We start from the raw sequence: 24,205 nt of genomic DNA, 5'->3' as shown, positions 1-24,205 counted from the left end.
ACCCAATTTTCTGGAATTTGTTGAGCTGCTGGTCCGTGGTCTTTTTGGTAAGGGTTTTGGAGTATTTTGGGTGGCCTTAGGCTGCTCAAATAATGGGCACTCTACTACCTAAAACTCAGCCCAATCGGGTGTCACAATTGCTCCAACGGTTTTAGGAAAATTCAAGAATTCAAGATTCGGAAATTGGAAAGTTTGATCTGATTTGGACACTTGGGGTTGCCAAGGATTGGAAACCTTGGAGTTTGGTTAGATTTGGGAGTCCCAAGTGGTTCAAATTCGAAATTTTGGGGCTGGTCAGATTTGGAAGTCAGATTTTGCACCAAATTTGGTAAACTTGTAGGCTGTCAAGAATTGGAGGTTGTTCAGATTCGGAAGTCCAAGTTTGAATCAGATTTGGTTGCTTGAAGGTTGACCAAGACTAGGGCTGTTCAGATTTGGAAGTCCAAGTTTGAATCAGATTTGGTAAAACTTGAAAGCTGGTCAAGAATTGGAGGTTGTTCAGATTTGGAAGTCCAAGTTTGAATCAGATTTGGTAAAACTTGAAGTCTGGTCAAAAATTGGAAACTAGAGCCGTCATTCTTAGAATTTTTTTTTTACTTCTGTTGGGGTGTTTTCACACAATATCCAGCTAGTTTAGACCAGAATTTCACAGCAATTAACGTAAACAACTTGGACAGATTTGGTTTCAAGATCAAAGTTCCATGAAAACAAGAACACGGTTGAAGGTTTATTTCAGGTTTCAAGACTGCCAAGATTAACCTCTTTGATCCAAGAAGCTCAAGACTTCCCCAATAAAGTTTTGATGTTCGAGTTTTGCAAAGCAACAACACAAAGGTTCAAGAAACAAGTGCAAACAAGTTCGGCATCCCAGCAAATTAATTCCAGCAACGACTCAAGGGAATGACAATAAGGTATGCATCACAATAGTTTTTTTTTTTTTGGATTTAAACAGAACATAAACACAAGACAAAACTGGACAGAAAATTTCGGACAACAACTAAACAACAAAGACAGATTTCTGACAAGGAAACAACCAAGACAGATTTAGGACTTGACAAACCCGAGCACTTGAGCTACGAATTTAGAAGACTAAAACAGATCTAAAAACAATAAAAAAGGATATTCGTGATACCTCTAACCAGCTCTGATGCCAGCTGATGCAAGACGCGGAAGCAACTTCGGATCTAGAGGAACACGATGAAGATTGGATGGAGTTGAACCTGAACTTGGACCACTCAAGAACAGATTTAACGGTAGAGGACGCCACAATCAAGTATGTGTGCTTGATTGATAAGTCAAGAACAGCCTAGGATCAACTCTAGGATGTTCAACTTAGCTTTCACAAGCTAAGGGAATTTGCCACAAGGAATGGACGAAATTCTGGAAATTTTATTCAATACTCTCAAAAACTGAATGTAACATGCGGCTTGAGGCTATTAATAGCCGTGACTAAGACCTAATAAACTGGAAAAATAACAAGGAAAGTTCGCTGCGCCCCCGGGCCCCCAAGCCAGGGGCGCGTCGCCCCCTTGGACCCCCGACTCGCTGACCGGGCAGCGAGATCCCCGTACGGCTCAGCGAGGGTACTTAACTGCAGCTTAGCCCGCTATCTGGAGCTTGAACACTTGCATCTTCAATTGTAAGCAGCATTTTAGTAGTCGTGCAAGGATATTCCAACTCAATTCCTTCAATGGCCGGTTTCTCTTGGATTTGGATGGCACGTACCAAGGCTTGGAGGGACTCCTTGAATCTCTTAGCTCGTGCTCGTGTCACCGGGCCTAGGGGCACCTTCACAGGGTCTACTTGTACACTTTGGGTCTCGTGCTCAATCGCATCATGTTATAAGTGGAAAATCTCTATCAGGGAACTTGAGGAAGACAGATAAGTATGTCGGGTAGAAATCTTTAATATGGATGATTTATGCTTGGGACCGGCCGGCTCGAGTTGTGAATTATTTTATTTGGGATTCTTGTGCCCGGTTACTAAATCAATGAGAGCCTAGGTTAGAAAGGATTTGGGCGAGCTTGAAATTTGATTCTATGGAACTTCATGTGGTTTGTTCGGGTGTTCGTAAGTATGATTAATCTGGAGTAAGATATAAATTGTGGCATTCTCGTAGATTCGGGATGGAGACCTTGAAGGGAAATAACTTTCGTTAGTTGCTTTTGTGCCTTTAATCTAGTTCGTTTATAGTACTTTTGGTTGACCCTGTTACCTTCATGGACCTCTTTTGGTTGTATCTAATTGACTGTTACTGTGTGACTGGTTCGGTACAGTTGTGTGTATATATGCTCTTGATCTGTGTGTACCTCTTGTGATGCGATTGAGCACGAGACCCAAAGTGTACAAGTAGACCCTGTGAAGGTGCCCCTAGGCCCGGTGACACGAGCACGAGCTAAGAGATTCAAGGAGTCCCTCCAAGCCTTGGTACGTGCCATCCAAATCCAAGAGAAACCGGCCATTGAAGGAATTGAGTTGGAATATCCTTGCACGACTACTAAAATGCTGCTTACAATTGAAGATGCAAGTGTTCAAGCTCCAGATAGCGGGCTAAGCTGCAGTTAAGTACCCTCGCTGAGCCGTACGGGGATCTCGCTGCCCAGTCAGCGAGTCGGGGGTCCAAGGGGGCGACGCGCCCCTGGCTTGGGGGCCCGGGGGCGCAGCGAACTTTCCTTGTTATTTTTCCAGTTTATTAGGTCTTAGTCACGGCTATTAATAGCCTCAAGCCGCATGTTACATTCAGTTTTTGAGAGTATTGAATAAAATTTTCAGAATTTCGTCCATTCCTTGTGGCAAATTCCCTTAGCTTGTGAAAGCTAAGTTGAACATCCTATTGTTGATCCTAGGCTGTTCTTGACTTATCAATCAAGCACACATACTTGATTGTGGCATCCTCTACCGTTAAATCTGTTCTTGAGTGGTCCAAGTTCAGGTTCAACTCCATCCAATCTTCATCGTGTTCCTCTAGATCCGAAGTTGCTTCCGCGTCTCGCATCAGCTGGCATCAGAGCTGGTTAGAGGTATCACGAATATCTTTTTTTATTGTTTTTAGATCTGTTTTAGTCTTCTAAATTCGTAGCTCAAGTGCTCGGGTTTGTCAAGTCCTAAATCTGTCTTGGTTGTTTCCTTGTCAGAAATCTGTCTTTGTTGTTTAGTTGTTGTCCGAAATTTTCTGTCCAGTTTTGTCTTGTGTTTATGTTCTGTTTAAATCCAAAAAAAAAAAAAAAAACTATTGTGATGCATACCTTATTGTCATTCCCTTGAGTCGTTGCTGGAATTAATTTGCTGGGATGCCGAACCTGTTTGCACTTGTTTCTTGAACCTTTGTGTTGTTGCTTTGCAAAACTCGAACATCAAAACCTTATTGGGGAAGTCTTGAGCTTCTTGGATCAAAGAGGTTAATCTTGGCAGTCTTGAAACCTGAAATAAACCTTCAACCGTGTTCTTGTTTTCATGGAACTTTGATCTTGAAACCAAATCTGTCCAAGTTGTTTACGTTAATTGCTGTGAGATTGTGGTCTCTAAACTAGCTGGCTATTGTGTGAAAACACCCCAACAGAAGTCAAAAAAAAAAAATTTCAAGAAAGACGGCTCTAGTTTCCAACTCTTGAACAGCCTTCAAGTTTTACCAAATCTGATTCAAACTTGGACTTCCAAATCTGAACAGCCCTTGTCTTGGTCAGCCTTCAAGCCACCAAATTTGATTCAAACTTGGACTTCCAAATCTGAACAACCTCCAATTCTTGACAGCCTACAAGCTTACCAAATTTGGTGCAAAATCTGACTTCCAAATCTAACCAGCCCCAAAATTTCGAATTTGAACCACTTGGGACTCCCAAATCTGACCAAACTCCAAGGTTTCCAATCCTTGGCAACCCCAAGTGTCCAAATCAGATCAAACTTTCCAATTTCCGAATCTTGAATTCTTGAATTTTCCTAAAACCGTTGGAGCAATTGTGACACCCGATTGGGCTGAGTTTTAGGTAGTAGATTGCCCATTATTTGAGCAGCATAAGGCCACCCAAAATACTCCAAAACCCTTACCAAAAAGACCACGGACCAGCAGCTCAACAAATTCCAGAAAATTGGGTTTCGGGTAGAGTTTTCTAGGATTTTCAAAATTTCAGCATTCAAGTTAATTGTCTTACTTTCTTTTGAGTCGTTAGTTATTGTCCAGCTATATTCTGAGTCTTGAGTCGTGTTTAGGTCTTCAGTCATTCAACTCCATTTTATTGCTACTAGCTTGTGTGTCACCTGTTGACTAGTCAAGAACGTACACTGCGGTGACGCCTGGTTTGTTCAACTCGAGCAACTAGCAAGCCAAGGAATTGCTTGGTAAGATTATTAGAGAGTGATACACTTGAGTGAAACACGAGTGTGAGTGACCTATACATTGTATTAAAAAAAAAAAAGAGAGGAACTCGTTTTGTTTATTTGTTTTGCAGGTGGACTAAATATGTCTAGTGAAGTTGGTGAACAAACCATGGACATCAAACTACAGTTGGAAGCCATGATGAGGGAGTTCAAACGATTGCTTAAGAATGAAATTGAGCCATTGCATGATCGAATTGATCAGTTGGAGAACTCGAGACCTCCACCTACCCCAAGTAAGGGCAAAGAATCGGCATACTCAAACGATGAAGAGGAAGCATTTGAGGGAAGGTACCAAAATGATCAAAGGTTCCAACGTCGAGGAGACGACACCATTAAAGGTGTCAAACTCAAGATTCCCTCATTCCAAGGCAAGTCGGATCCCGAGGCGTACTTGGAATGGGAACGAAAAATTGAGTTAGTCTATGAATGCCACACCTATACGGAGGAGCAAAAGGTGAAACTAGCAGCCGTAGAATTCACTGACTACGCCTCCATTTGGTGGGACCAACTTAGACTAAGCCGAAGGAGAAATCGTGAGAGACCTGTGGAAACTTGGGAGGAAATGAGGAGTCTGATGAGAAAAAGGTTCGTTCCGAACTACTATAGCCGAGATCTACACCGTTGGCTACAAGCTCTCAACCAAGGGTCCATGTCAGTTGAGGATTATTACAAGGAGATGGAAATGGCCATCATGAAGGCGGATTTGCGTGAAGATGGAGAGGCCACTATGGCTCGTTTTCTACATGGATTGAGGCCCGAGATTGCCGAAGTAGTGGAACTCCAACACTACCTCGACATGAATGAAATGCTCGAGAAGGCGGTTACAATTGAACGGCGCCTCAAGAGGAGGGGTACGGCGCGACAAAGCACTACTTATCAAGCTGGAAATTGGCGCACTTCTCAACCAAAAAGGGAGGAGAAGGCCGCAGCTCCTTCTTACCCTCCAAGGCCGAATGGCCTCCCTTCCAAGGCGACGCCCAAGCCTGACTTTAAGGCTAATAATGCAACTTCCAAACCGCGTGGTCGAGACACCAAGTGCTTTAAGTGTCAAGGATTTGGCCACATCGCTTCTCAATGCCCCAGCCAAAGGACCATGCTGATGTTGCCAAATGGGGAAATTGTATCAGATGAGGAAGAGGAGTACGAGGGGATGCCACCTCTAGAAGAGGAAGAGAGTGAATCGAGTGAGGAGATACCTACGCATGAGGAGATTGGATGCCTAGTGGTTCGAAAGGTCCTCACTACCCGCGCCAAAGAGGAGGAAATGGAGGTACAACGGGACAACCTTTTCTACACAAGGTGTCATATCAAGGATAAGGTGTGTAGTGTTGTTATTGATAGTGGGAGTTGTGCCAATGTCGCTAGTCTACTCATGGTAGAAATGCTAGGGCTCCAAGTTATCAGACATCCAAGACCTTATCGCCTTCAATGGTTGAACAATGAAGGGAAGTCCGTGTGTTTAGACAAGTAAAAGTGCCATTCCGAATTGGCAAGTATGAAGACGAGGTTACTTGTGATGTCGTGCCAATGCAAGCAAGTCACCTCATTCTTGGACGGCCTTGGCAATATGATCGCGATGTCGAATTCAAGGGAAGAGCTAATAAATATGTCTTTACTCATTGCAATAGAAAGGTGACACTTGTACCTCTCACCCCAAAACAAGTGTATGAAGATCAAATGAGGCTGCAAAAGGAGTATGAGCTAGAACTTGAGGAAGAAAAAGGAGAGAGTAGGGCCGAACCCCTAGGGAAGAAAAAGGCAACAAGTGGGTCGGCTATGAGAGAAGAAAATAAGGAGAAGCTAAGCTTGCTAGCAAAAGCCAAAGATGTAAGGCGAGCTTTGTCTTCCAACCAACTCTTACTTATGCTTGTGTGCAAAGAAGAGTTGGTCACTTCATCCATATCCACTGACTCCTTGCCTTCTACTATTTTACCTCTCTTGCAGGAATTTGAGGACATATTTCCTGAGGATGTACCTGATGGACTAATGGGACACTTTGGTGTCACCAAGACATTAGCTGTATTACAGGAACACTTCCATTGGCCTCGCATGCGCAAGGACGTGGAGAGGATTATTGAAAGATGTGGCGTGTGCCACAAAGCTAAGTCTCGGGTCAACCCAAACGGTTTGTATACTCCTTTACCCATACCTCACCAACCTTGGGTTGACATTTCCATGGATTTCGTGCTTGGGTTACCTCGTTCAAAGCGTGGCCATGACTCTATATTTGTTGTGGTAGATAGGTTCTCCAAAATGGCTCACTTTATTGCATGTCATAAGACGGATGATGCTTTACACATTGCTGATTTATTCTTTAAAGAGGTTGTTCGTTTGCATGGCATACCTAGGACTATAGTATCTGATAGAGATGTCAAGTTTTTGAGCTATTTTTGGAAATCTTTATGGGGTCGGTTGGGAACCAAACTGTTGTTCTCTACCTCTAGTCATCCTCAAACGGACGGACAAACTGAGGTAGTCAATAGGACTTTATCCACACTCCTACATGCAATCATAAAGAAAAATATCAAGTCATGGGAGGAGTGTCTACCTCATGTTGAGTTTGCATACAATAGGGCTGTGCATAGTGCTACACAATTCTCGCCTTTTGAAGTTGTGTATGGTTTGAACCCCTTAACTCCCTTAGATTTGTTGCCATTACCTTCTTCTGAGCATATGAACTTAGATGGCAAGAAGAAAGCTGAGTTCGTGAGATCATTACATGACAAGGTTCGTACCAATATCGAGAGGAGGACGGCCCAATATGTCCAACAAGCTAATAAGCACAGGCGCAAGCTTGTCTTTGAACCAGGTGATTGGGTCTGGTTACATTTGCGCAAGGAGAGATTTCCAAACCAACGGAAAAGCAAGCTGTCACCAAGAGGAGATGGGCCTTTTCAAGTCATTGAGCGCATCAACGACAATGCATACTGCTTAGATATGCCTGGTGAGTACAATGTTAGTGCTACATTCAATGTTGCTGATCTAAATCCATTTATTGCAGGGGACGAGTACGATTTGAGGGCAAATCCTTTTCAAGAAGAGGGGAATGATGCGATTGAGCACGAGACCCAAAGTGTACAAGTAGACCCTGTGAAGGTGCCCCTAGGCCCGGTGACACGAGCACGAGCTAAGAGATTCAAGGAGTCCCTCCAAGCCTTGGTACGTGCCATCCAAATCCAAGAGAAACCGGCCATTGAAGGAATTGAGTTGGAATATCCTTGCACGACTACTAAAATGCTGCTTACAATTGAAGATGCAAGTGTTCAAGCTCCAGATAGCGGGCTAAGCTGCAGTTAAGTACCCTCGCTGAGGCTCAAGGGAGGCCCAAGGGCCTATGATCTATAGTTAGTTGGGCTAGCTTTCGGTCAAGTGGAGGCCCAAGGGCCTGGCCGAACTTTCCTTGTTATCTTTCCAGTTTATTAGGTCTTAGTCACGGCTATTAATAGCCTCAAGCCGCATGTTACATTCAGTTTTTGAGAGTATTGAATAAAATTTCCAGAATTTCGTCCATTCCTTGTGGCAAATTCCCTTAGCTTGTGAAAGCTAAGTTGAACAACCTAGAGTTGATCCTAGGCTGTTCTTGACTTATCAATCAAGCACACATACTTGATTGTGGCGTCCTCTACCGTTAAATCTGTTCTTGAGTGGTCCAAGTTCAGGTTCAACTCCATCCAATCTTCATCGTATTCCTCTAGATCCGAAGTTGCTTCCGCATCTCGCATCATCTTGTTATTTGCTTATGCTTATAATTATCTTTAATATTATCTTTGCACCTCGACCTTAGATTGACTTAGATCAATGAAGGGCACACGTAGTGGCCGGGGACGTGGGCATGAGCGTAGGCAACCCACGCCGGACAGGGGTGCTGGGGAAATCTCATCTGGACCCAACCCTAAACCGAGGGTTGAGCCCAACGTTCAAATAGCTGCCGCCATGTAGCAAATGATCAACCTGCTGGCACAAGTGGTGCAGCAACAGGGCCAAAACCCGAACCCTAACCCTGAAAACCCTGGCAACCACATCGAGAGTGACGATAGGGCTCTTGAGAGATTCCAGAAGTTCGCCCCACCGAAGTTCATTGGGGGGCCCGACCCAGATGTCGCCGAAAGGTGGCTCGAGAAAATTGTAGATATTTTTGCTGCCTTGCACTATACCAAGGAGAGGCAGGTAACCTTTGCCGTCTTTCAGCTGGAAGGGGCGGCCCGTTTCTGGTGGAACGTTATTCGGCAAAAATGGGAACGGGAACAAATGCCCAGGACTTGGATGAATTTTATGCGGGAGTTCAACGCGAAATTCTTCCCTCCTCTGGTCCAGGAGCGGAAGGAAGACGAGTTTATCCGACTTTGCCAAGGGACCCAATCTGTAGAGGGAATATGAAAGCCAGTTCACCCGCCTATCCAAAATTGCCCCAGAGTTGATTATGACCGAGCAAAGGCGGATCAGGCGTTTTATCCAAGGCTTGAACGTGGAGATCCAAAAAGATCTAGCCGTAGCCCAAATTAACGCCTTCAGCGATGCCTTAGAGAAGGTGCAACGAGTAGAGAATGCTAGGGTGCAGGTGAAAAACTTCCAAGCCAAGAAAAGGGGCTTTCCTGAGAGTAGCTCTGAGCAAGAAGGTACAAGTACGCCCCCTAAGATTGGAAAGGGAAACGGGGGAGTACGACAACTGGGGGTGTCGCGTGATGTCTCTCAGGGGGGACCGGTCTCTGCTACTCGTGGTCCCTGTGGATATTGCGGAGGGCCAAATCATACGGAGATAAATTGTTGGAAGAAAGAGGGAAAATGTCTGCGCTGCGGAAGTGCCGATCATCAGATTGCTGACTGCCCAGTTCAATTGCGAAAAGGAAAAGGGACCCCGCAACCCACTAAGACTAACACTGGACAGTCAGAAAAGGAAGGAGCAGGATTGAAAGTACTGGCTCGGGTATACTCTTTAGAACACCATCAGGTCCCTGACTCGTCTGAGGACGTAGAAGGTACGATCTGTTAGGTACCTTAGATTTTGAAAGATTTCGTTGATAAGAAAATTTCGAGGACGAAATTTCTTTAAGAGGGAGAGAGTGTGAGAACCCGTACTTTTCTTAATTGCTAGGTTTTATTTTCTATTAATTGCACGCTTTTCCACATTTTATTTATTCAAAAAATTGTGAAAATAATTTTTATGAGTAAAGATGGTTTTGAAATCATTTTTTTTCTAGTATAAGTTAGTTTATAAGGTTTTAAGAGTGTGTACCAGATGTGGATCCACTAGTGCGGTAAGTTTGATAAAATTTGGCCAATTAGGTTAAGTTGTGTATACTGGGTTTAATTTATCAGGTGTGAAGGGATAATTAGAAGTTACTAAATGGATTAGTGTGAGAGAGACAAAAGGATAACTTTGCATTTAATGAGAGGGACAAGTGTCACTTGGAGATTTATTCTTACCTTTTGATCACTATTTACTACTTTACTAATTAATACAAAAATTGACTCAAAAATCACCCAAATTCCAAGCTTCTTGGCCGGCCACCTTCAAGGAAAAAGAAAGGAAAATGTCTTCAAATTTCTTGCTCCAACCTTGCTCAATCCAACAAACCACCTGATTAAACTTGAAAGTTCTCCATAAAAATCATTCTCTTAGTAGTTGTGAGGTGATTAGTGAAGTGGTTTGGAAGACTAAGGTACTAAATTGCTTCCTTTCTTGGGTTGATAAGGTGAGTGGCTAAGGAACCCCTCTTTTCTATCTAATGATGTTTAATTAGTGACTTGTGGTGGCTAAAGATGTGATTTGGTGAAAGATTTCTTGATTTTAGTTGAGATTGGTGACTTTTATATTTATTCTTGAATTTTTCTGTTTTCATATGTTTAATATTGTGTGGCCATGGTTGATGACTTGGTATAGCTTAGAATGAAGCTATTGTGTGTAAATTGTAGTTATTTGCAGAAATTTCCGCTTTGTACCAAAATTTCCAGATTAGGGTTTCATATTTCCCCAATTCTGCCCTGTACTGCTACACCTAGTTAGAGGCCGATTTAGCCTTAGCACAAAACATGAAAGTTGTAGAGAATGATGTTTTATAGTAGCCTGCAAAATTTCAGCTCAATCGGAGGAACGTAGTTTGTGAAGAGACCAAAATACCCCTGCTGCCCTGTTTCTATTCGAACCTGCTAATCTGTTTCTGTAATTGGTTAGTTTGACCAGGAATACTACTGATTTTTGTGAGAACCCGTAATTTTCCCATTGTCTAGGTTTATTTTCGTGATTAGAAAAAATTCTAGATAATTTTTATGAGTAAATAGTTTTTAGATGATTTTTCTAGTATCGAATAGTTTTTGAGAAATTAATAGCGTATACCGGACGTGGGACCCACTAGGGCGAAAAGTTCAGAAAAATTCGGCCAACTAGGTTAAGTTTTGGATACTGGGTTTAAATTATCGGGTGCTAAGAGATAATTAGAGGTTGCTGGTTGGATTGTTGTGAGAGGAAACAAAGAGATAGAGATGCATTAATTATAGTGACAAGTGTCACCAAATGATTAGTGGTACTTTATGATTACTATTCATTGTCTTACCAATTGACCAAATAAATCCAAAAATTTACCAAAAATTCACCATTTTCTCTTCATCTTGGCCGACCAACTTCAAGAAAGAAAGAAAGAAAACTCTCCAAGTTCTTGCTTCCATTTAGCTCAAATCCATCAAAACAACCACTTAAACTTGCTTTTGTTCCATAAAACCTCTTCACTTAGTGTTGGTGAGGTGATTGGTAAAGTTGTTTGGAAAGCTAAGGTGACTAGTTGATGTGCGACGGATCTAGGCCAACACCAAGTTGAATTGAATCGCGGAACTTTGACCCTTGTAGAATTACAAGTCACGAACTAAGGATGCTCCTTAACCCAAGACTAGCAAATTAAGTAAACCAAAAGTATAGATAGAAGAACGCCACAATCAAGGAGACTACTTGATTGATAAGTTCGATGAACAACTTGAGATTAATTCTCAAATATTCAAAGGAAATTCTCTTGAGGCAAGAGAGAGTGAATAAACTCACGAATATTTTATAAAAATCCGAATTATCTTTTTGTGAATGAATACCTAGGCTATATATATAGCCTTACAAGACTCAAAACCCTAGAATGTCCACTGGAAGATCTTGCCCTTCATTAAGGGTGGATTTGTCCAAGTTGTATTAACTTAATATCTAGCAACTAACAAACAACTAATAATGGTAACTAAAAACCCTAATTAACAAGCTAGTAATCCGCGAACTAGTCTTCACTTGATTCTTCCACCTGAAGGAAAGTGTATAGAGTAGTTTCTCCATTATGTAATCCTTCAATGGTCCTCAAGTCATCACCAACTCGCTCTTGAATCGTGCAAACAAGAGATTGAAGTGATTCTTGAAGTCTTCTAGCACGCGCTCTTGTAATCGGACCACTTGGTATTTGCATGACTTGAGTGCTAGAAGTTCGAGCAGCCTTGAGCCCCTCCTCATTAGTCCCCTCCTCTTGAAGGCGATTTGTCCCCAAATCAAACTCATCATCTGCATGAAAAGGACTCAAGTCAGATACGTTAAAAGTAGCATGTACTCCATACTCACTTGGAAGTTCAAGTTTGTAGGCATTGTCATTTATACGCTCCAGGACTTGGAATGGACCATCCCCCTTGGGACGTAGCTTACTACGCCTTTTGATTGGGAACCTCTCTTTGCGCATGTGTATCCATACCCAATCACCGGGCTCAAAGACCATCTTACGGCACCCCTTGTTGGCACTTTGGATGTATTGAAGTGTACGCTTCTCGATGTTGGTGCGCACCTTAGTGTGTAACTCACGTACATATGCAGTTTTGTGCTTACCATCCAAGTTAACTCTCTCATGAACAGGTAAAGGAGTTAAATCCAAAGGTGTGAGAAGGTTAAAGCCATACACAATTTCAAAAGGCAAATAATGTGTAGCAGAATGAACAGTGCGATTGTATGCAAATTCCACATGTGGTAAGCAATCTTCCCAAGATTTAATGATCTTTTTTATAATTGCGCGCAGCAGGGTAGATAAAGTCCTATTAACCACTTCGGTTTGACCATCAGTTTGTGGGTGACTAGAAGTAGAAAATAGCAATTTAGTACCCAGTTTACACCACAAGGTTTTCCAAAAGTAGCTAACGAATTTGGCGTCCCTATCAGAAACAATAGTGCGTGGCATGCCATGTAATCTAACAATCTCACGAAAGAATAAATATGCAACATGCTTAGCATCATCTGTTTTATGACAAGGAATAAAATGGGCCATTTTGGAGAAGCGGTCAACTACCACATAGATTGAGTCATGTCCTTTTCTAGTCCTAGGTAGTCCAAGCACGAAATCCATTGACAGATCAACCCATGGTTCATGTGGGATTGGTAAAGGTGTATAGAGACCATAAGGGTGTACCTTTGATTTTGCTTGGTGACAAGTCACACACCTTTCAATGTGCCGTTCTACGTCACTCCTCATGCGTGGCCAGAAGAAATGCTCTTGGAGAATCATTAAGGTCTTGGCAATGCCAAAGTGTCCCATTAGTCCTCCTCCATGAGCTTCTCTCACTAGGAGTGATACGAACGTCGCCAACCTTGTGACGAAACCCGTAAAAGATTAGCTTCAGGATCGATAAGAGGACACCAAGTTTGAAGCGGATGACCTCAACCCGTTAATCACGTGGTTAACGAACCTTGGTATAATGGTAGAAGACGCCACAACCTAGTGCGATTCTAGATTGATAAGTCACGAACACCTAGAGAAATTCTAAGGTATTCAAGAAGCCTTGGAGAAACCAAGAAAACTCTCAAAATCTGATTTATTGATTGAATGCCTAAACCATTGGAAGTGTGGGCTATTTATAGCCTTACATAGAGATGAACAACTAAATGTGAAACTAGTCTAGAGTTGTGGTCTTGACTAAGACTAACAATTATAGGCTTGACCAAACCTTATGAGGTCATCCCTTAGGTAAACAACCTTATGAGGTCATCGCTTAGGTAAATGACCTTATGAGGTCATCGCTTAGGTAAATAAAGCAAGGCTATGGACCATTAAACCCTTATTACAATGACTTAACTAAAACAGCAAATGTGACTAGAGAAGGGTCACACATGGTTCTCTTTGACGTGCACTACATGGATGACTTTCATTCCTTCATGCTCAAGCCCCTCAATGACCTTGGGGACAATTTCTTGGCCTTGTATTTCATGAACAAGTCCTTGGAGTTCCTCCCTCATCTTCTTAGCTCGTGCTCGAGTTACGGGTCCTAGGGGAACTCGAATAGTTCGCAATGGTGTCTCTTGGTTCGTATCATCCCCCTCCTCTTCAAAAGGATTTGTCCTCAAATCAGCTTCATCGTCTGCAAGAAAAGGAGATAGATCAGAGACATTGAATGTAGCGCTCACATTGTACTCACCGGGTAGGTCCAGTTTGTAAGCATTGTCATTGATGCGCTTGATGACTTGGAACGGCCCATCTCCTCGGGGAAGTAATTTATTGCGCCTTTGGACTGGGAACCTTTCCTTGCGTAGATGTAACCACACCCAGTCACCAGGTTCAAACACAACGCGTTGGCGTCCCTTGTTAACCCGTTGAGCAACTTGGTCCATCCTTCGCTCAATGTTTAGGCGTACCTGCTCGTGTAATTTCTTGACAAAATCTGCTCGTTTAGCACCATCCATGTTAATGTGCTCAGAAGAAGGTAAAGGTGATAAGTCTAGTGGTGTTAAAGGGTTAAAACCATAGACTATTTCAAATGGTGAAAAATGAGTAGAACTATGCACCGTGCGATTGTATGCAAACTCAACATGGGGTAAACACTCTTCCCAGGTTCTAATGTTTTTTCTAATGATGGCACGCAAGAGTGTAGATAGTGTACGATTGACAACCTCAGTTTGGCCATCAGTTTGTGGGTGACTAGTAGTAGAAAATAGCAATTTGGTACCCAATTTTCCCCACAAAGTTTTCCAAAAGTAACTCAAAAATTTGACATCCCTATCAGAGACAATTGTCCTAGGCATGCCATGCAATCTAATGATTTCTTTGAAAAACAAATCAGCAATGTGCGATGCATCATCTGTTTTGTGACATGGTATAAAATGTGCCATTTTTGAAAATCTGTCAACAATAACAAAGATGCTATCATTTCCCCTCTTTGACCTAGGCAACCCTAAAACAAAATCCATGGAAATGTCGGTCCAAGGTTCCTTAGGTACAGGTAAAGGACTATAAAGGCCATAGGGTTGAAGTTTAGACTTAGCTTTGTGGCAAGTAATGCATTTAGCCACCATTCGCTCCACATCTCGTTTCATCCTTGGCCAATGGAAGTGCTCTTGAAGGATAGCTAAGGTTTTAGCCACGCCAAAGTGTCCCATCAAGCCACCTCCGTGTGCTTCCCTAACTAGTAAAGAGCGAATAGAGCAATTAGGTATGCATAGTCGATTGAGGTAGAAAAGAAATCCATCAAGGATGTAGAATTTACCTTGAGTTGCTGAACCACAAGAATCATAAATACCTGAGAAATCTGGGTCATTGGTGTATAACTCTTTAACTAATTCAAATCCTAACAACCTTGCATCAAGTTGAGTGAGCAAAGAGTACCGACGTGATAATGCATCAGCAACAACATTAGTTTTCCCCACTTTGTACTTAATCACATAAGGGAAGGTTTCAATAAATGCAATCCACCTAACATGACGCTTATTCAACTTGTGTTGTGACTTAATGTGCTTAAGCGACTCATGGTCAGTGTGTATGACAAATTCCCTTGGTCTCAAGTAATGTTGCCAAGTTTCTAAAGCACGGATTAAGGAGTACAACTCCTTATCATAAGTGCAATAGTTCAAAGCTGCCCCATTGAGTTTTTCACTAAAGTATGCAATTGGTTTGCCCTCTTGCATTAGGACAGCTCCAATACCCACCCCAGATGCATCACACTCTATTTCAAACATCTTGTCAAAGCATGGTAATGCAAGTAGTGGTGCATGTGTGAGTTGATGTTTAAGCATTTGGAAAGCACGTACTTGAGCATCTCTCCACACAAATGGCTCATTTTTCTTAATTACAGCAGTTAGAGGTGCAGCAATGGTACTAAAATCTTTAACAAATCGTCTATAAAAACTAGCAAGACCATGGAAGCTACGTACCTCACCCACCGTGCTTGGAGTAGGCCATTCTCGAATTGCTTTAACCTTCTCCTCGTCCACTTTGATTCCCTGTTTACTCACAACAAAGCCTAGGAAGACAAGTTGATCAGTACAAAAGGAGCACTTCTTAAGGTTAGCATAGAGCTTTTCCCTTCGAAGTACATCAAGAACAAGCTTCACATGTTCAACATGCTCATCTAAGCTCCTACTATAAATCAGGATATCGTCAAAATATACAACTACAAATTTTCCAAGGAATGGACGAAGTACGTGGTTCATCAACCTCATGAACGTACTAGGTGCATTAGTTAGTCCAAATGGCATAACTAACCACTCGTACAAGCCATGTTTGGTTTTAAAGGCCGTTTTCCATTCATCCCCCTCTTTCATCCTAATTTGATGATAACCGCTTTTTAGATCAATTTTAGTGAAAATCACAGCACCATATAGCTCATCTAACATATCATCAAGTCTAGGAATAGGGTGACGATATTTTACCGTTATTGCATTAACAGCCCTACAGTCAGTGCACATTCGCCAACTTCCATCCTTTTTAGGCACCAAGATGATGGGAACCGCACATGGGCTCAAGCTTTCTCGTGCCCATCCCTTTGTTAGAAGCTCTTCGATTTGGCGTTGGAGCTCCTTTGTCTCATTTGGACCCATTTTGTAGGCTGGTCTGTTAGGAAGTGGGGCACCTGGAACCAAGTCAATTTGATGCTCAATTCCCCTTATTGGTGGTGCCTTTCCAAGAATTACTCGGCCCTTTATCATCTTTCTTTGGTGGTGTAGTTCGGAGATAAGAGGGTGAAAAGTTGGAGTAACTCCGAGTCGTACCCCTCCTCTTAATCCTCCTTTCAATCTTGATGGCCTTTTCCACCAAATCCCCAAGTTCCACATAGTGGTGTAACTCTACTTGGTCAGCGATTTCGGGCCTTAGTCCGTTCAAGAAGCGTGCCATTGTTGCTTCTCGATCCTCCATGATGTCTGCCCGTAGCATGAGTATTTCCATTTCTTTGTGATAGTCCTCGACACTTCGTGCTCCTTGGTTGAGGCTTTGAAACTTTTGGTACAAGTCACGGTAGTAGTGACTAGGTACGAAACGCTTCCTCATTAGTCGTCTTAGCTCTGTCCAAGTTTGTATGGTAGGTTCACGACTCCTCCTTCGACTAGTGGAGAGTTGATCCCACCACACAACGGCGTAGTCGGTGAATTCGACCACGGCCAACTTGACCTTTTGCTCTTCCGAGTAAGTATTGCAGTCGAAAACAAGTTCAATCCGCTTCTCCCACTCTAAGTAGGCATCAGGGTCTGATCGTCCTTGGAAAGGCGGAATTTTCATCTTTATGCCCGGAATGTGGTCATTTGAAGGCCTAGCATCACGCTTGGACCTACTTTGCTTATGCTCATAGTTGTTGTCTGAGTTAGAGTCGCTAGACTCATGTGCATAAGCCTTTCCACGGCTGCCTTTGGAGCTTCCATGAGACAACTCTAAGCTGTCAATGCGTTGGTGCATCAGTTCAAGTTTTTGGTCCATCATGCGTCCCAATTCGCCTTTGATTGCTTCTGTGAAAAGTTTAAGATCAAAAGCTTGGGAGCTTGCTCCCCCCTCGTTAGCCATGGTAGGGTAAAAAAAAATAATAATGGAAAGAAGCAAAGTTTATCTCGCACACTTCCTCACGTGTTTACTCTCGCTCTCGTGTTTGAACACTCTAAGAACTCACCAAGGTATTTTCAAGGCTCCTCGGTCAACTCCTCGAAGAAGTTAGAACTCCTTCTAGTGTGGATCGACTTACCAACCAGGGTCACAAGATTGTAGCACTTTGAACGAAAAAAGAACAAAAGATGAAGGGACTGACCACGACTCAATGAATGACTCAAAGTTGAATTTTAAGGATCCTAGACAAAACTCTACCCAAAACTGGAATTTTGAGCTACTGGTTTCTGCATTTCTGGGCAGTGTTTTGGTAGATAAATGGACACTTAGAGGATTCAGAATGACACTTAAAACTAACCTAATGATGCACGAAAATTTCCAGAATTAATGATTGGACAGAAATTCCCCAATGGTTGCAAAGATGGAATCCGAATGGAAGATGAATTTGTGTTGTGGTAGGACTGTTTTGGAAACCCAAGGCTGACTTTTCTTCTTTAATCCTTTGGAAACAAGGTTTAGTCTTCCTATTTGCTGGTTCCCATAAATTCTAAGGTCAAGTTCAAGATTGGAACTGATTTGGTTGTTTTTGGGAACAAGGGTGGAAGATTTGACTTGAACAGGTTGGAAAATTTGACTTGAATAGGTTGGGAAATTTGACTTGAATAGGCTGAATATTCTTCTTCTTCCTTTGTTTTTGTTTTCTAATCAGCCAAGAAGAGCCAAATTTCGTGGCTAAAATGTTCTTAGTCAAGAAAGAAGATTGTTGTGGTGAAGACAAGGATTTTGGCAGCTGAAAATTTGCAGCCTTGTTGTTTACCAAGATTTGGTTCCCAAAACCCAGAAACTTCAAGATTCTTTCAAGAATTCAAGATGTTAATTCCCAGAATTCAAGAAACACAAAATTGAAGATGATTTCCTCCCTAAACAATCCAAGATTTCACGATTTGATCAAGACAGATTTTGGTTGGCTTCAAGAATCCCAACTAAAGTTCCAAGAACTTCAAGATTGTGGTTTTAAACAATCAGGAACTTTAAGAAACCCAAGTTTTGGTCAAGACAGATTTCCAGGAATTTTTGTAAGGTTAGCCAGCTAATTTTTTTTTTTTTTGTATGTAAACAAGAACACAAGGTAATAACTAGATAGGACTCTAAAACCCTTGCTACAAACTGATTTTTTTCGGATGAACAGTAACCTCGAATGATCAAATAGAACAAAAGACTGGAATTGAATGGATATAACAGGATAGAAACAAGACTCAAACAAGAAATCAAGAATAAGACACAAAAAAAAAGGCTGGACCAAACCAGGCTAACCACAGCAATTAACAACAACTAGACACAAGTTTATGTCGTAACAAATCTGGAAAAATAACGCAAGAACACGAAGTAACAAATCTGGAAATTGCGGATAGCAACTTAGAACACGAAAACAGAATTTTCGACAACTTGACTCGAAAAGCAAATAAAAAAAAGGATATAACGTGATACCTCTTAATTAGCTCTGATTACCAACTGATACGAACGTCGCCAACCTTGTGACGAAACCCGTAAAAGATTAGCTTCAGGATCGACAAGAGGACACCAAGTTTGAAGCGGATGACCTCAACCCGTTAATCACGTGGTTAACGAACCTTGGTATAATGGTAGAAGACGCCACAACCTAGTGTGATTCTAGATTGATAAGTCACGAACACCTAGAGAAATTCTAAGGTATTCAAGAAGCCTTGGAGAAACCAAGAAAACTCTCAAAATCTGATTTATTGATTGAATGCAATTGTTAGTCTTAGTCAAGACCACAACTCTAGACTAGTTCCACATTTAGTTGTTCATCTCTATGTAAGGCTATAAATAGCCCACACTTCCAATGGTTTAGGCATTCAATCAATAAATCAGATTTTGAGAGTTTTCTTGGTTTCTCCAAGGCTTCTTGAATACCTTAGAATTTCTCTAGGTGTTCGTGACTTATCAATCTAGAATCGCACTAGGTTGTGGCGTCTTCTACCATTATACCAAGGTTCGTTAACCACGTGATTAACGGGTTGAGGTCATCCGCTTCAAACTTGGTGTCCTCTTGTCGATTCTGAAGCTAATCTTTTACGGGTTTCGTCACAAGGTTGGCGACGTTCGTATCACTTTCATTCCTTCATGCTCAAGCCCCTCAATGACCTTGGGGACAATTTCTTGGCCTTGTATCTCATGAACAAGTCCTTGGAGTTCCTCCCTCATCTTCTTAGCTCGTGCTCGAGTTACGGGTCCTAGGGGAACTCGAATAGTTCGCAATGGTGTCTCTTGGTTCGTATCAAGGAGTGTGCGCATGGAGCTCTTGGGAATGCAAAGCTTGTCCTTGTAGTATAAGAACCCCTGAGAGATGAAATAGTGCTCACGAGAGTGTCGTGGCAAGGAGACAAAAATCTCACCAAAATCTGAGTCAGTGGCATAAAGATCTTTAAGAAATTCAAAACCAAGCAACTTAGCATCTAATGTAGTGATAAGTGCATACCTTCGTGAGAGTGCATCAGCCACAACATTCGTCTTACCTGTCTTGTATTTGATCACAAAGGTAAAACTGTCAATGAAGGTAATCCATCTCGCATGTCGCTTACTCAACTTGTCTTGGGACTTGATGTGCTTGAGCGACTCATGATCTGTGTGCAAGACAAACTCACGAGGGCGAAGGTAATGTTGCCATGTTTGTAGAGCTCGCACTAAGGCCATTAGTTCCTTATCATAGGTTGAGTAGTTTAGAGCAGCTCCATTCAACTTCTCGCTAAAGTAGGCAATCGGGCGACCCTCTTGGAGTAAAACAGCTCCAATACCTATACCAGAGGCATCACACTCTACTTCGAAAGCTTTGTCAAAATTAGGTAAACTAAGAACAGGTGCATGTGTGAGCTTGTGTTTAAGTAATTGGAAAGACTTAGCTCGTTCCTCTCCCCAATGAAATTGCACATCTTTCTTGACAATTGACGTAAGTGGGGCAGCAATTGTGCTAAAATCCTTGACAAAACGCCTATAGAAGCTTGCCAAGCCATGGAAACTTCTCACCTCACTTACATTGGTAGGGGTTGGCCATTCACTAATAGCCTTCACCTTTTCTTGATCAACATGAATTCCCTGCTCACTTACAACATAGCCTAGGAAAACCAATTGATTTGTGCCAAAGGTACACTTCTTAAGGTTAGCGTAGAGGCTCGCCTTGCGAAGTGCATCTAGGACCATTTGTAAATGCACAACATGCTCATCTAGACTCCTACTATAGATCAAAATGTCATCAAAGTAACCGACCACAAATTTACCAATGAAAGAACGTAAAACATGATTCATTAGTCTCATAAAAGTACTTGGTGCATTGGTTAGCCCAAAAGGCATGACCAACCACTCATAAAGACCATGTTTTGTTTTAAATGCAGTTTTCCATTCATCTCATTCTTTCATGCGAATTTGATGGTAACCACTTTTCAAATCAATCTTAGTAAAAATGATAGCACCATGTAATTCATCAAGCATGTCATCCAAACGAGGTATGGGATGGCGGTACTTTACCGTTATGGCATTAATTGCCCTACAATCAGTGCACATTCTCCATTCTCCATCTTTCTTTGGAACAAGTAGAATTGGGACAGCACAGGGGCTTAGACTCTCGTGAATCCAACCCTTACTAAGCAACTCCTCCACTTGTCGTTGTTGCTCCTTGGTTTCCTCAGGATTAGTCCTATATGGTGCCTTGTTTGGAAGGGAAGATCCAGGAATGAAATCAATTTGATGTTCAATTCCCCTTAATGGAGGCAAACCATTAGGTATATCCTCAGGAAAGACGTCTTGATACTCCTGTAAGAGGTTAGTAATAATACTAGGCAAAGAAGCATCAAGAGCATTAGTGAGTAAGGATTCCTTGCCAAATAGAATAAACAAAACCTGGTTAGAATGCAAGGCCTTTCTCACATTTTTCACCTTGGCAAGCATGCTGGGTTTTCTCTCCTGTATGGGCTCTATGGTCGAATGGGAGTGATCCAATTTGCTTGAAGAAGGGTTGGCCAACTCTAATTTCTTAGCTTTGGCGTTTTCCTTCTTGGTGGAAGCATGCAGGTCATACTCTTTTTGTAGACTTACTTGATCCTCATGCACTTGTTGAGATGTAAGAGGTGCAAGTGTAATCTTTTTACAATTATGCATGAAAGAGTATTTGTTCAAGAAACCGTCAAAAGTGACTCTTTTGTCAAATTGCCAAGGACGCCCTAAGAGTACATGTGCAGCTTGCATTGGTACCACATCACACATAACATCATCTTCGTACCTACCAATGCGGAATGTAACTAAAACTTGTTTATGAACATGGACCTCTCCACTGTTGTTTAACCATTGAAGTTTATAGGGACGGGGGTGTTCACTAGTTGGCAAGTTTAGTTTCTCCACCATCAATGCACTAGCAACATTAGTGCAACTCCCTGGGTCAATCACTAAGCTGCATACCTTGTTGGTCACATGCCACCTGGTGTAAAAGATGTTGTCACGTTGAAGCTCATCTTTACTAGCTTGAGTAGCTAGTGCCCTTCTTGCTACCAATCCAACTTTGTCTTGAGTTGGCACTTCCTCTATCTCATCTTCCTCGTCAACCAAGGGAGGCATGTCTTTGTACTCCTCCTCTTCATCATCAGTGACAATGTCTCCATTTGGTAGTACAAGCATGGTCCTTGGATTTGGACATTGGCTTGCAATATATCCAACTCCTTGACACCTCCAACATTTGGTGTCACGATTCCTAGGTTTTGAAGTTTCAATTGTTGATTTTGACACAACCTTGGAGTCGGTTTTTGAAAAAGGCGGCCGTGAGCTTGACCTTTGATCGTGCTTCGGCTTTGGAGTGGTCCAAGCATTCGACCCTCTCTCTTCCCTTCTAGGCTGGAATGGACGAGGAAATGTTTGTGGATGAGGGTTATAATTTGTGGTTGTACCCCTCCTCTTGAGCCTTTGCTCAATCTTGATAGCCTTCTCCACCATATTTTCTACCTCCACATAGTATTGAAGCTCCAGTTGATCGGCTATTTCAACCCTCAGACCATTGAGAAATCTTGCCATTGTAGCCTCTCTATCTTCTTGAATATCAGCTCTCAACATGGAGATTTCCATGTCCTTTTAGTAGTCCTCAACTGACCGTTGACCTTGAGTCAAGGTTTGAAGTTTTTGGTACAAGTCTCTATGGTAGTGACTTGGCACAAATCGCCTCTTCATAAGCCTCTTGAGCTCAGTCCAAGTGGTTATAGGTAGTTCACCACACCTTCTCCTGCTTGTAACCACTTGTTCCCACCAAACTATGGCATAGTCGGTGAATTCGACTACGGCAAGTCTCAATTTTTGTGCATCGGTGTAGTCATTACAATCGAATACTAGTTCTACTCGACTCTCCCATTCAAGGTACGTATCCGGATCAGATTTGCCTTGGAACGGAGAAATCTTCATCTTAATCCCTTTGATTGCATCACCAATTGCTTTCTTGTTTCGCCTCGGTCTTCCTTGCTCATATGCCTCATGTTCCGAATCGGCATTGGAGTCACTAGATTCATCCAGGATAGGTTGTCTCCTAGATTTCCTAGAAGAGGCTTTAGATGAAGTTAGTTGATCAATCTGCTCATGGATTGTTTCCAGCCTTTGGTCAAATCTCCTTTGCATATCTTTCCACATAGCATCCATTTTAAGTGATAATTGAGCAATGGTAAGTTCATTTTCCTGACACATGGTGAAACTTGCAAAACTTGACAAATTGTTAGGAGAAAAGGCCTCACTCGCTCCCTTAAGTATTTCACTCCTCTAGTGTTTTCACATCAGTGCTTATGTCACTCTAATGCTCTTCACCAATTCACTTCTCAAGCCAGTTGATTGTTTCCTTTGAAGAAATCAGAAATTTTTCTCAAAGAAGGTCAATCAAACCTTAATCAAATAGTACCCACTTGTACCAAAGGAACAAAGAACAAGAGTAGAAACGGAAAGCTCAAGTAACGAATTTGACAAGGGATGGAATAAAGAAAGAAAAAAAAATGATGTTCAAAAAAAAGAGAAAATGTCCAAGTGCAATGGTGGAATTTCCCAAGTGTTTTACTTAGTTTCCTAATTGAATTTTGGAATCAAGTTAGGTGTAGAACCTCTTTGGAAATCTCCCTAAAGTTGGCAAGGACTGCCTTAAAAATTTTCCAGATTTGGTAGTTTCCTAACCTCTAAAATCTTCCAGAATTCCTCTTCTTAAATCCCTCTCAAAGTCGGCTAGAACTTCCTAAAAATTTTCCAGATTTGGTAGCTTCCTAACCTCTAAAATTTTCCAAAATTTCCTCTTCTTAAATCCCTCTCAAAGTCGACTAGAACTTCCTAAAAATTTTCCAGATTTGGTAGCTTCCTAACCTCTAAAATTTTCCAAAATTTCCTCTTCTTAAAGCCGACCCTTGCCCCCCAAATTTTTCGTCCCTTACTCTCTCAAGAACAAACAATTCGGCCCCCTCCTCTTTGCTCCACACAAGGACAGTTTTGACGCTTGGTTCTAATCAATGGCTTCACAAGATGATACAAGCGACGTCACTCAAGAATTCCCCAGGCCTGCTCAAGAAATTCCCAAGAGGTTTACTCCTAAGCCAAGGAAGCCCCGTATGGATGCAAGGACGTACAAGAAACTTTTTATACGAAGGGAGGTGCAAGTCTTCAAGAATCAAGATGATCAAGATCCTCAAAAATCTCAACGGGTGATACAAGTGATCAAGGCTCAAGGTGCTCAAGATTTTCAAGAGGAAGTTGGTCAAAACTTTTGAGTATTCTTTTCTTGATGTAATTTTCTGGTTTGTTGGAACAATTGCAACAAGACAGAATTTGGCAAATAAAAGTGCGGCTTCCTTCTTTGTTGTTTGCTACCCGAATGCCTTTTCTCTTTTCCTTTTCGTTTTCCTTTTTTTTTTGACTTAAAGAATAACTCAACTACTCGGCTGCTTTGGGAGTAAAATTTCCAGAAATAAAGGTCAATTTCCAACTCGCAACCCTAATTCTCCAAGGCT

The sequence above is a fragment of the Coffea arabica genome, chromosome 9c (assembly GCF_036785885.1).
Source record: "Coffea arabica cultivar ET-39 chromosome 9c, Coffea Arabica ET-39 HiFi, whole genome shotgun sequence".
Classification (NCBI taxonomy): domain Eukaryota; kingdom Viridiplantae; phylum Streptophyta; class Magnoliopsida; order Gentianales; family Rubiaceae; genus Coffea; species Coffea arabica.
The sequence above is the reverse complement of the archived record's forward strand: the minus strand, read 5'-3'. Positions refer to the sequence as shown.